The sequence below is a fragment of the Vulpes vulpes genome, chromosome 12 (assembly GCF_048418805.1).
Source record: "Vulpes vulpes isolate BD-2025 chromosome 12, VulVul3, whole genome shotgun sequence".
Classification (NCBI taxonomy): Eukaryota; Metazoa; Chordata; class Mammalia; order Carnivora; family Canidae; genus Vulpes; species Vulpes vulpes.
This window is the reverse complement of record NC_132791.1, coordinates 81,279,318-81,291,656: the sequence shown is the minus strand read 5'-3', so window position 1 is coordinate 81,291,656 and position 12,339 is coordinate 81,279,318. Positions and strand designations below refer to the sequence as shown.

Here is a 12,339-nt window from a genome sequence, read left to right as displayed (position 1 = left end):
TATAATTGGTTTCACAATTACTTAATGCTCCTAAAAAACAAACCATAGGGACTTCCAGAGAAACATGGAAGATTTAAAAAAAAAATGACTTTACATCCAATCCCTCTCAAACTCCCATTAAGATGACAGGAAGAGAAAGGAAAAAAAGCACACATCAATAAGGACTTTGAGAACAAAAGGGGAAATAGCAATATTTTGAAAGCCAGGGAGCAGATGGATAGGCAATAAGTGACTTAGGAGGGCAAGAGAAAGATGAATGGCAAGAGCCCATGAGAAGTGAAGCCAAAAAGCAGGATTAACAGAGCCACAGAAGTCTATAGTGTCAGCAGCAGTGGCACCAGCTGCTTCCAAAGGGGTGTATGCAGGACTGGAACCAGGAGGAGTGGTTAGAAGTCTGTTGAAGTGGTAGTTCCACCGAGGATCTCCTACAGCATCCCTGCCCTACCTCATATAAGACAGGAGGTTTATTCTCAAAAGAGGTTGAGCAAGAAGATCCTAGACTAAGGACCACTGGGAATGGCTGAGGGCATCTGTGACATATGGCAGCCATGGAGACTAAGCGGAAGGGGGCGGGGGAGGGTGGCAGCATCTGCAAACCTAGCAATGACACCACCAGCACCATTGTACTCTTGCTCCTAGACTGCTGGCAGCCAGGCTGGCAAATGCACTGACAGGAGAAAGGAGACTTTGTTTTGGGTAAACTGGTCGACCCAAGAGAAAGTATCTACAGATACTGTGATAAGCAGAATAGTTAGTCCATGTCCAATCCCTGAAACCCGTGCATATATTAGAGTACAGGGCAAAGCAGAATTACACGGCAGTGGAATGAAGATTGTGCTAATCAGCTGCCCCTGACATAGGGAGAGTGTCCCAGGTCATCTAGGTGGATCCAACATAATCACAGGGTTCTGAAAAAGCAGAAGAGAGAGAACAGGTCAGAGTGATGTGACGTGAAAGAAGCTGACCCAATGTTGATAGCTCTGAAGATGGAGGAAGGAAGCCCAAATCTAAAGAGTATGGGTGGCTTCTAGAAGCTGGGAAAAGGAAGAAAATGGATCCTTCCTGAGAGGCTCCAGAAAGGAATGCAGCCCTCCCAACACCCTAGTTTTAGCCCAGCGAGACTGTACCAAACTTCTGACCTCTCCAGAACTGTAAGATAAATAAAATGTGTTGTTTGAAAGAACCAAGTTTGTGGTCATTTGCTGCTGCTGCAATAGAAAACCCATGCAGATACTATGGGGAAGGGGACCCACCTCCTGGATCCCATCAGTTGCAAATCCTACCCGTACTCTGGAGTGCCATTAGCTTTTTACAACATCCAAGGAATAACAGATATTTGAAGGAAATATCTAACATAAAAGGCAAAGTTCAAAATTAATAAACATCACAGAGGGAAGAGACCATGAAGGGACCAGGGGACAATGTAAAGAATAAACAGGCAAACAAACAAACGAACCTTCAGAGAAATAAGAGAGAATATTGTATCCACCAAACCAAAGAACCGAATGCCCTTAAAAAGGAACATCCAACAGATTTAAAGAGCTCTCAGTATTAAAAAATATAATAGGCTAAATAAATATTAAATTAAAAATGTAGAGAAATAAGTTTAAAAACCTCCCAAAAAAGAGGTCTATGGCAAGCTGTGGACATGGGTCCTTATTAAAAGTAGATACTCTACTTTGAGCGATACCAAATGAAACCTACGAGAAAACAAGAGGATAAAATGGATTATTATGCCCAGAAACACTTATTAACCCAGGACAAAAATAAGTACAATTTCCCCAAAACAGTTCGAGTAACTGACAGAGAAGTTACATGTCAGATTGCTCATGCTTACATGGAAGGGGATATGATAGCCTGTGCAGTGAATGCTCATGAGCTTCCAAAGTATGGTGTGAAGACCCACCTGACAGAGCATGCTACCCCATATCATACTGACCTACTGCTGGCCTGTAGGTTTCTCAGTAGGTTTGACAGAGACAAGATCTATGAAGGTCAAGTGGGGGTGACCAGAGGTAATCACAAGGAGGATTGTCTTTGTCAAGCTGGTGTTTCACCTACCTGCAGGCCTTTGATAGAACTACCACTAATATAGTTTTGGAGGCCCTCACAAGACCACATGACTCCCTGGTTATGATTCAGAAAGCAAGGAATTCAATGCAGAAGTCCACTGAAGGCATACCGTGGGTCAGATCACGGCAGAGGACATGTATTACCTAATGGAAGGGAAGAAAGATGATGCTTACAAGAAACAATTCTCTCGCTCTGTGGAGAACGACATAAACTCCAAACAAGAAAACTCATACTACTATATGGAAGAATCCAGACTATAAGGTGAAGCCTCAGAGGGCACCTGGGTGGCTCAGCGGTTGAGCGTCTGCCTTCGGCTCAGGGCGTGATCCCGGAGTCCTGGGATCGAGTCCCATATCAGGCTCCTTGCATGGAGCCTGCTTCTCCTGTTTCTGCCTCTCTCTCTCTGCCTCTCTCTGTGTCTCTTATGAATAAGTAAATAAAATCTTTTAAAAAAATAAAATAAAACAAATAGTTTTAAAGTAAGAGAAAAATGAGAAAATAAGAGTCTCTATAAAGGATACCCAACAGGTGTCCCAGAACGAGATGGAAGTTACTGGACCCAGAGTCAACAAGCCTAGTGCAGGAATGGAAGAAGACCCCCAATGAGATACAGACAGCACTGTGTTTTTTCAGAAGTCCAGTAACACAGGTGATTCTTCAAGAAACTTCTAGAGAAGAATACCTGATGATGGACAAAGGATCAGGCATCGGAATGATCTCAGTGGTCTTAAAAGTAATACTGGAAAGTAGAAGAGCAGTGCCTGAACAGCACTGGAGAAAGTGGTTTCCCCCATAAAGTTTCCAAGTGAGCAAACAAGTCTGCAAGTGCAACAGCATTGCTCTTCGGCCATTTGAAGACTCAAAAAGTTGCCTCCCATGCACTGTTTTTCAGGAATCTACTAGAAGTTATGTTCCTCCAAGATGAGGAGGAAACTCAGAAAGCAGATGCTCTAGCCAAGCAACAGGGCACTCTACAGAAGAAAGCAGCCGAGAGAACCTCAGAATGATTACTATGTAACAGGCCCAAAGAACACCCAGCTCAGCTTGGAACAGAAGGACAGAGGGCTCAGAAGGGATGAATCCAAGGCCGTGGGGGAAGCAACTGGCAATTCATCTGTTGCATTGGTCCTTAGGAAGTGCATGCTTACCGCAGAGAGCTTCACTGGAGCTGAATTTGAAAAACACAGCACACAATTCAAAACAAGACAATTATTTGCTCGGAGGATTGGAGCAGAAATCTGTGTATGTAAAAGAAAATATAATCCTAGGCCAGGATGAGCTCTAGTCATACGTGGGTGTCAATCACTACAATACGGCAAATACTGAATACTGACTTCACTCCGGTGGGTGCTATAGGACCTGCTGGTGGCTCTATAAAGACGACGGTGGTGAGGAGGACTGAAGACGCGTGTATACATGTTATTTACTGGGCTGGATTGTAGAAGTGGCCACAACGCTCTTCTCCCTGTTCTTTCACAAAGCATAGCATCTCCTGTCAAGAGATAGAGTTTGTTTGTCCTTCCCTCAAACCCAACCAGCCTTCTGTGAGAATGCAGCGGGAGCACCAGAAAGCCAGTTCTGAGCTGGGTCCTCAAGAAGCTTCCCGTGCTCCCACTTTGCACCATCGAACCCTGACCCTCCCGTGTGTGAGCAAGCCCAGCACAGTCTGCTAGAGGATGAAAGAATCCATGGAGTGTGAAAGAGCCACCCCAGCTGAGACCACTTAGACCAGCCAGCCCCCTCCCCCCAGCCAACCCCATAACCGACCACAGCTGCATGAATGAGCTCAGCCAAGTCCAGAAGAATTGTCCAGCCCAGCCAAGTTCAACTTGGTTCAACTGCTGATCCACAGGCCAATATGTTTTGGAGTCCTTGGTTACACAGTAAAAACTAATTGATATTGTGTGTGTGTGTGTGTGTGTGTGTGTGCATGTGTGTCTGTAGGAAGATGTTCCTGCAAATGCAGAGTTTTTGTGTTCTGTCGGGGGAATCAAGACATCTACGTAAATCTGGAAAATCAAGCAATACAGCAGAAGCAGGTTATTCAGAAACAGGAAGACAAAATAGTGAATAGATTTTAAAGTGGATATTCGAGGAATGGAAATCAGGGGTTGGGAGGGACAGACTAGAGGGCTGTGCTTTTTTTTTCTCAGTTGTTTAAGAATTGCTTGATTTTTTTAAAGTCAAGTACACATTTCACTTTGATATAATTGCAAATTAAGTGGAAACAAAAAAGAAAAACAACCAACCTTCCAAGTTATTGATAGTCAGCTGGGGTAGAGCGTTTGCCCCGGCCGGCGGTAGTCATGTGTCATGTGTGCAACACATGCCCTGGTGGCTGCAGGAATTCCCTGCTAAGACATTGCCACAACCAACCCTTTGGATTTCCCCTTGGATTAATATTCAGTCTTCAGGCTTGCATACTTGTGGTCAGTACACAGTGGGAGAATGGAAGACAGCCCTTGGAAGAGGGGCTCAGACCCTGCAGGTGTTCCCCAAGCTGTGAGTCTCCATTCTAACAGAGTCAGCGAAGGACCACAGGCATCAAAAATAATGGAACACTGGCTGCCGCCAAAATCAGGGCATGGAAAAATTGGTCATTAAAAATTATTCTGTGGTAAAAAAGCAAAACTATTCTGTGGTAACATTGTTGAATTGGCAGGGCATCTAGGTGGCTCAGTGGTTGAGCAGACGCTTCTCCCTCTGCCTATGTCTCTGCCTCTCTCTCCGTTTCTCTCATAATTAAATAAATAACATCTTTTAAAAAAAACCAACATTGTTGAATTGGCATGAATAAAAAGTGGAGCAATCACTTTGCATAATCACCATTATGTAACATGATGAAGCAGCACTGTAAAAACCAACCCCTCCAACACACACACACTGTTGTAGCAGAAATGGTTTTTGTCAGATGATCACTCTCTTCCCTGTTACTACTCTCTGTGCTTTATGTGTATTTTCCTCTTTGTCATTATGATTTTGAGGTGTGTTTATTAAATTCCCTCCCCTGGGTGAGGTTGGGAAGAAGTAAGCAATGTTTAGAAAAGGCACAGAAGGTAAAAGCAACTAGACACCAAGTTGACGTGTTTGTCAGTCCGAAGAGCCTAGGGAATGCCAGAGCAACAACTCCCCCCCGCCCCCGCCAGATCTCTGTGACTTAACATCTCAGGCTACATGTCCAGAATTGAATCTTCAGGAGGAGTCTTGTTAGCCAAGTCACTCAAAGATCCATACAGATCCAGGCTGCCACTCTTGCTTCCTCTCAAAACTGACCGGAAGTGACCAGAATCTGGCTCTGTCTGTATTCAAAAGGATGGGAAGACACCATGCTGCCATGTACCCAGAAGGAGAACTGGAGTATTCGGGACACATTCCAGCTCAATCTGGTGCTCTGTCTGCTGTTCAACATTGTTGCACATCACCTAGAATATAAACTAGTTGTGTTTATTTTTATCCAAGCACAGGATCTTTTCCTAGACATGTTTTCCTCCAGCAAAGTATCATGCTTTAAAGGCAGATCATGAATCTGGCTAAAGAGGGAGGGCCCAGGAGGTTATACGAGGTACGAAAGTTATGTAAAGTGATGTGGTTTCCTTTTTTTCTTCCTGCGGTTTAATGGTGGAGCTCAGTATTTGCAGACCAATCCTGGTCTTCCTTAAGTGGTTTCTATAACAAGATCATTTTATTTCACCTAATCACTAACCAATGTATTTTTTGCTTCCAAGTAGAACCTTGTTTTTGCCTAAATTTTTGAAGATTGTGAATTTAAGCAAACACCACTTTTGGCCCATTTAGGAAATGACCCTAGTTGGCCTGGAAATAGCAATGCTAATGCATAAATGAGAAAACTGCATTTATCTAAATCTCAGAGCAACAGTTGCGCCATGAGAAGGAGAGGTTAAGGTGAGCAGGGCCTGTAGGTCTGGATGATCAAAGTAGAGTTTTCAGATGAAACGTGTGGCATGGGAAAGGAGCAGAGTACATTCCCATCTCCGGAGACTAAGGAAGGAAACTACTTTTCCTGCATTTATTTGTGAAGAACTATAGTGATAAGACCCGGGCTTTTCTCTTGCAGAAAGATGGAAATAGAGGAGCAGGGGTTCCAAATCCTTAGCCAAAGTCCCCAAACCCTTTGATCCTGCAGCTTCTAATGTGTCATGCCTCACATCCAAGTATGAGTTCACCTGCTCCGTGAAATCCAAACGAGCGGAAGGCTGAAATAATTGGAACTCTTTCTTGCATTGGAGTAAGAAAAATAATGCATGGCAAGGAAACCAGGAGAAATCAGGCACACCTTCGAAAGAAAAGCAGGTCCAGAATGTTACAGGGTTAGGACCAATTTCAGTCCATTTCTTAACTTCTCAAAAACACATGGCACTTTGAGGCAAGAATAAATTTCACTAGGATGAACCACTTATCTAATCACTTTGCTCATTTTGAAATCTAAAATCCTTATTATGGAAGGTTCCAACTCATCTGAATGATAAGTACCGTGGTCTTCAGCATGGGACCTAATGAGATCTGTTATGCTTATTTGTTGTGAACATTCATACCCATGAGTATATGCCATAAGCTTCAAACCATCTATTATGGGTCATGAGAGCACTCTCCAGCTCTTCCTAACTAAATGTCCTGACATAGGACAATCAGAGGTTGGAAGGACTAATGTGAGCTGGTCTGTTCTTTTATCTCATGCCACATGCATAGATTGCTTCTGGCTTTAGCACGCCCTCTTTTAATTAATTTATTTAATTTTTAAGTTTTAAAATTTTATTTTAATTTCAGTGTAGTTAACATACAGTATTATAATAGTTTCAGGTGTACAATATAGTGATTCAACAATTTCATATTTTACCCAGCAGTCATCAAGATAAGTGTACTCTTAATACCCTTCACCTATTTCACCCATCCCCCATCCACCTTCCCTCTGGTGACCATCTGTTTGTTCTCTAGAGTTAGGATACTTCTGGCCTCAGGCCCTTTATATTGCAAATGGTAGTTTATGGTTGTAGATTACTATATCATAAATATTCCATCATATAAGTATAGATTTGTAGATGTTTGTTCACTTTAAACCTCTTTTATATTCTATTAATTGATTTTTCTAGATCAGGGTTTGTCAACCGTGGCATTAGATATTTTGGATGGGTAATTCTTTGTTATGCAGGGAGGTTGTCCTGTGAGTTATAAGATGTTGAGCAGCATCCCAGGCCTCTATTAAGTAGATGTCAATAGCACCTATACCCTCAGTGGTGACAAAAATGTCTCCAGACATTGCCAGTGTCCCTTGAGGGGGGCCAAAACCACTCTCATTTGGGAACCAACAGGCTAGAGCACTTCTATTTAACAGAAATGTAATGCAGTTCATAAGTGTGGGCCCCAGAAGGAATTTTAAATTTTCTAGTAGCTACATTAAAATAAATGTAAAAAGAAATTAACAAAACAAATTGTAATGATTTTTAACTATATATACTCAAAATGTTATTTTAACACGTAACAATATAAAAATTTTCATGAGGTATTTTCAATAGTTGTTTTGCTTTATGTTCTTACTAAATCTTTGAAATCTAGTGTGCCTTTTATACTCACATCACATCTCAACTTGGATGAGGGCTCAGTTGCCACTTGTGGCCAATGGCTATCTTGTTGGACAGCAAAAGACTAGGTGATTGTTATGGATTTCAAGTTTGTGTCCCTCCAATATTCAGTGGAGGAGGCAGTTCAAGATAGTACATAGGAAGATTCTCAACTCCCTTCCTCCCTTGGACACAACAAATCTATAGCTGCATATGTACATTTTCTTCTAAAAAGAACCTGAGAACTACTTGAACAACTACTCCACAACAAAGGATAAAAGGGCCATTAGGAGACGCAGAGATACAGTTTTACGAAAAACCTAGCCCCTAGTGTGTTAATCTACCATCAGAGAAGTATTACAAATACAGAACTCCCCCTTGAAGAGTGAGGGGTTTGTGCCCCACAGCAAGCACCCCCAACCCTTAGGACATGCACTAGAGGGGCAAACCCCCAAAGTCTGGCTTTGAAAATCAATTTGGCTTATATCCAAGAGAACCATGGAACATAGAAAATGATGAGTCCACTATTAGCATACATGCATACAGACTCATTTGTCCTAGAACCCAGTGCAAAAGAGCAGTTTGAAAGACTCCAGACCATATATGAAGGAGATTCACTACTAATCTTAAAGCATCTACCAGAGGAGCAAAAGCCTGTTGGAACTCTCTTCAGGATGGCTGGCTGGCAGGTACCACTTTAATTTTAATTTATTTTATTTTAGATTGTATTTATTTATTTAACAGAGAGAGAGAGCCAGGGAGCACAAGTGAGGGGAATGAATGGCAGAGGCAAAGGGAGAAGCAGGTTCCCCACTGAGCAGGGAGCCTGATCCCAGGGGCCTGGGATCATGACCAGAGCTGAAGGCAGATGCTTAACTAACTGCACCACCCAGTTGCCTCAGGCATCACTTTTATATTCTCTCTCTACCTTGCTAATGCCTGTGCTAGTGGGCATTAATTTGACTCTGACTCTAATTTGCTAGCACCTGCTCATGGGCCCCATTGGAAGTGGTGGGTGAGTACTCCCCCCCTGCACTGCTGCTCAGCCTCCTGGAGGTAGTGGGCAAGCATCCCCCCTTTCCAGAGCCATCAGGCACATATAGCCCATACATGAGATGCTTCTTGATCTCAAGAGTCTGGTGGCCATGGAGGATTGTGTTTCTGTGCCCTGTAAGTCTGAAACAATTGGAGAGACAATATGAGAGACAATCAAGAACTAAGGCAAGGTTAAATGATAAGGCTCATCACCTATACAGGGCCATCCCTTTAAGACTAGGAAAGATAGCTGTTTTGCCTACTACATATAAATAAATACAGAGAGTCAAGCAAAATGAGGAAACAAAGGAATACATTCCAAATGAAAGAGTAAGATAAAACCTCAGGGTGGGGGCAGCCTGGGTGGCTTGGTGGTTTTGTGCCGCCTTCAGCCCGGGGCCTGATCCTGGAGACCTGGGATCGAGTCCCACATCGGGCTCCCTGCATGGAGCCTGCTTCTCCCTTTGCCTGTGTCTCTGCCTCTCTCTCTCTCTCTGTGTCTCTTGTGAGTAAATAAATAAAATCTTTAAACAAACAAAAACAAAAACCTCAGGGTGGAGGGAAAGCTTGATGAAAGTAATTAGTAAGTAATTAGTAATATATATAGAGAGAGAGACTGTTATATGTGAGCTTCATGGTAACCACAAAGCCAAAACTTATAATAGATACACAAAAAGGTAATGAGAAAGAAACCTAAACATAATACTACAGAAAGTCATCAAACCACGAGGAAAGGAAGCAAGAGACAAAAAAAGGAACAGAGTAGAGCTACAAAATAGCCAGAAAACAACTAACAAAATGGCGATAAGTACGTACTTATCAATAATTATTTTACATGTAAATGGACTAAATTCTCCAGTCAAAGTGTTAGAGTGGCTAAATAGATAAAAAATACTAGACCTATCGATATTTTGTCTACAAGAGATTCACATGATGAATGTGAATGGAAGGACACACACAGGCTGAGAGTGAAGGGATGGAAAAAGATGTTTCATGTAATTGGAAACCAAAAGAAAGCTGGGGTAGTTAAACTTACATCAGACAAAATAGACTTAAAAATATATATTTTATTTATTTATCCTGAAAGATCCACACAGAGAGGCAGAGATGTAGGCAGAGGGAGAAGCAGGCTCCCTTCAGGGTGCTGAATGTGGGACTTGACCTCAGAACCTCAGGATCACACCCTGAGCTAAAGACAGACACTCAACCACTGAGCCACTCATGTGTCCCCAAAATAGACTTTAAAACAAAGGCTATAACAAAAGACAAGGATAGGCATTACATAACAAAAAGGTGTTAATTCAACAAGAAGATATAACATTTGTAAATGCTTTTTTTATCCAACATAGGGGCCTATTAACCAAATATTATCAGAACTAATGGGGAAAATGAATAGCAATACAATAATAGTAGGAGACTTTAATACTCCACTTACATTAATCTATAGATCATTCAAATAGGAAATCAATAAGGAAATATCAGCCTTAAATGACACATTAGACCAGGTGGACTCAATAGAAACATTTAAAACATTCCATCCAAAGCAGCAGAATATATATTCTTCTCAAATGCATTTGGAATGTTCTCCTGGATAGATCATATACTAGGCTACAAAACAAGTCTCAGTAAATTTGAGAAGACTAAAATCATATCAAGCATCTTTTCTGACCACAGGGGTATGAAACTATAAATCAATCATAAGAAGAAAACTGGAAAAATCATGAATATGTGGAGATTAAACAACAGGCTACTAAGCAATCAACAGGGCAACCAAGAAATCAAAAGAGAAAAACAACGACTACAACAAAACCTTGAGACAAATGAAAATGGAAATATAACATACCCAATCTATGAGGTTAGGGATGTTCATAGTGATACAGGCCTACTTCAAGGAATAGGAGAAATCTCAAAGAAACAATCTAATTTTACACCTAAAGGAATTAGAAAAAGAAAAATAAATGAATGCCCATGCTAGTAGAAGGAAGGAAATAATAAAGATCAGAGTAGAAATAGAGACTAAAAAGATAGTTAAAAAGATCAATGAAACTAAGAGCTAGTTCTTTGAGAAGATAAACAAAATTAGAAAACCTTTGCCAGACTCACTAAGAGAGAGGGCTTGAATAAAATCAGAAATGAAAGAAGAGAAATTATAGCTGATACTGTAGAAGCACAAAAGATCATAAGAGACCTATGAAAAATTATAGGCCAACAAATTGGACAACCTAAAATAAATAGATAAATTCCTAGAAACACACAGTTTTCCAAGACTGAATCATGAGGAAATAGAAAATTTAAATAGACTAATTGCTAGTAAGGAGACTGAATCAGTAATCAATATACTCCCAACAAAAGTCCAGGACCAAGACACTTCACTAGTGAATTCTTCCAAACCTTCAAAGAAGACTAATACCTATCCTTCTGAAACTCTTCTAAAAAACTGAAGCAGTAGGAATGCTCCCAAACTCATTTTATGAGGCCAGCATTACATGGATACCAAAACCAGACAAGAACATCATAATAAGAGAAAATCACAGGTAATATCCTTGAGAAACATAGATATAAAAATCCTTAACAAAATATTAGCCAACCAAATTCAACAATACATTAGAAGGATTATACACCGTGATTAAGTTGGATTTATTCCAGGGATGCAAGGATGGTTCAATATCTGCAAATCAATCAACATGATATACCACACTAGCAAAATAAAGGATAACAATTCTAGGATAATCTCAATAGATGCATAAAATGCATATGTTGAAACTAATCCACAATGGAGGTACAAGTGAGTTTGGAAAGTAATTATGTTTAAATGAGGTCATGAGGATGGAGACCCCATATTAATGTTCTTATAGGAAGAGACTGGCACTTGCTCTCTCTCTCTCAGTCCTGTGATAATAACAACCAGAAAACTGCTATTTGCAAACCAGGAACAGTGCTCCCACCAGACTTCAGATCTGCCAAAGCCTTAATCTTGGACATCTGCCTCCAGAACTGTGAGAAATAAATGTTTATCGTTTAAGCCACCCAATAGCTTACATGAATATGTGTGCACCCATGCACCCATGCATGATGCCTTCTTCCTGTCGACTATGTCTTCTTGCAAGTTGTGGTGATGGAAAGGTAGATAGAACACAGACATTCTTGTTTAGTTATGTCATGCTAATTTTGTGTGGGTGCACTTGTGTCTAAAGAATTGCACAATGACGACTAAAGTTATGGCTGACCATCCACCATGCTCTTTGGTTTATCATAAAGGATTATATTCAGGAGATGTTTACTGCTAAAAACATTATATGAAACGGTAAACGTCCTAATCACAGTGTCTCACAATGCTGGATTAACTAAAATTCTCTACCAAGCATTCCAGAGGAATAGTAAGTTTGTAGTTTTGTTTTGTTTCAGTGTATTCAGTTTTTGGATGAATCTTGTTGTAACACTGGTTAATAGAACTGTGTGCAGCAAAGAGGATAAAATAAGTTTCATTGATGGCCATTCTTCCCTGTAGAGAGCCTTTTTTTTCCATTCAAGGCTACCTACCATTTGGAGAATTAAAACAGTTCTCAGAGTAAGACTTGATTATTGAGCTAGTGTAGTTGAGTCCTTTTACTCCTCGCTAAGACAGATCTCCTCCTCTCTGTGTATATTTCCCTTT

General features: G+C 41.0%; 1 pseudogene; it reads left to right on the top strand.

Annotated features, from left to right (window-relative positions):
* Positions 1–548: 548 nt before the first annotated feature.
* On the top strand, positions 549–3,746 carry LOC112920426 (large ribosomal subunit protein uL18-like; annotated as a pseudogene).
* Positions 3,747–12,339: the final 8,593 nt, after the last annotated feature.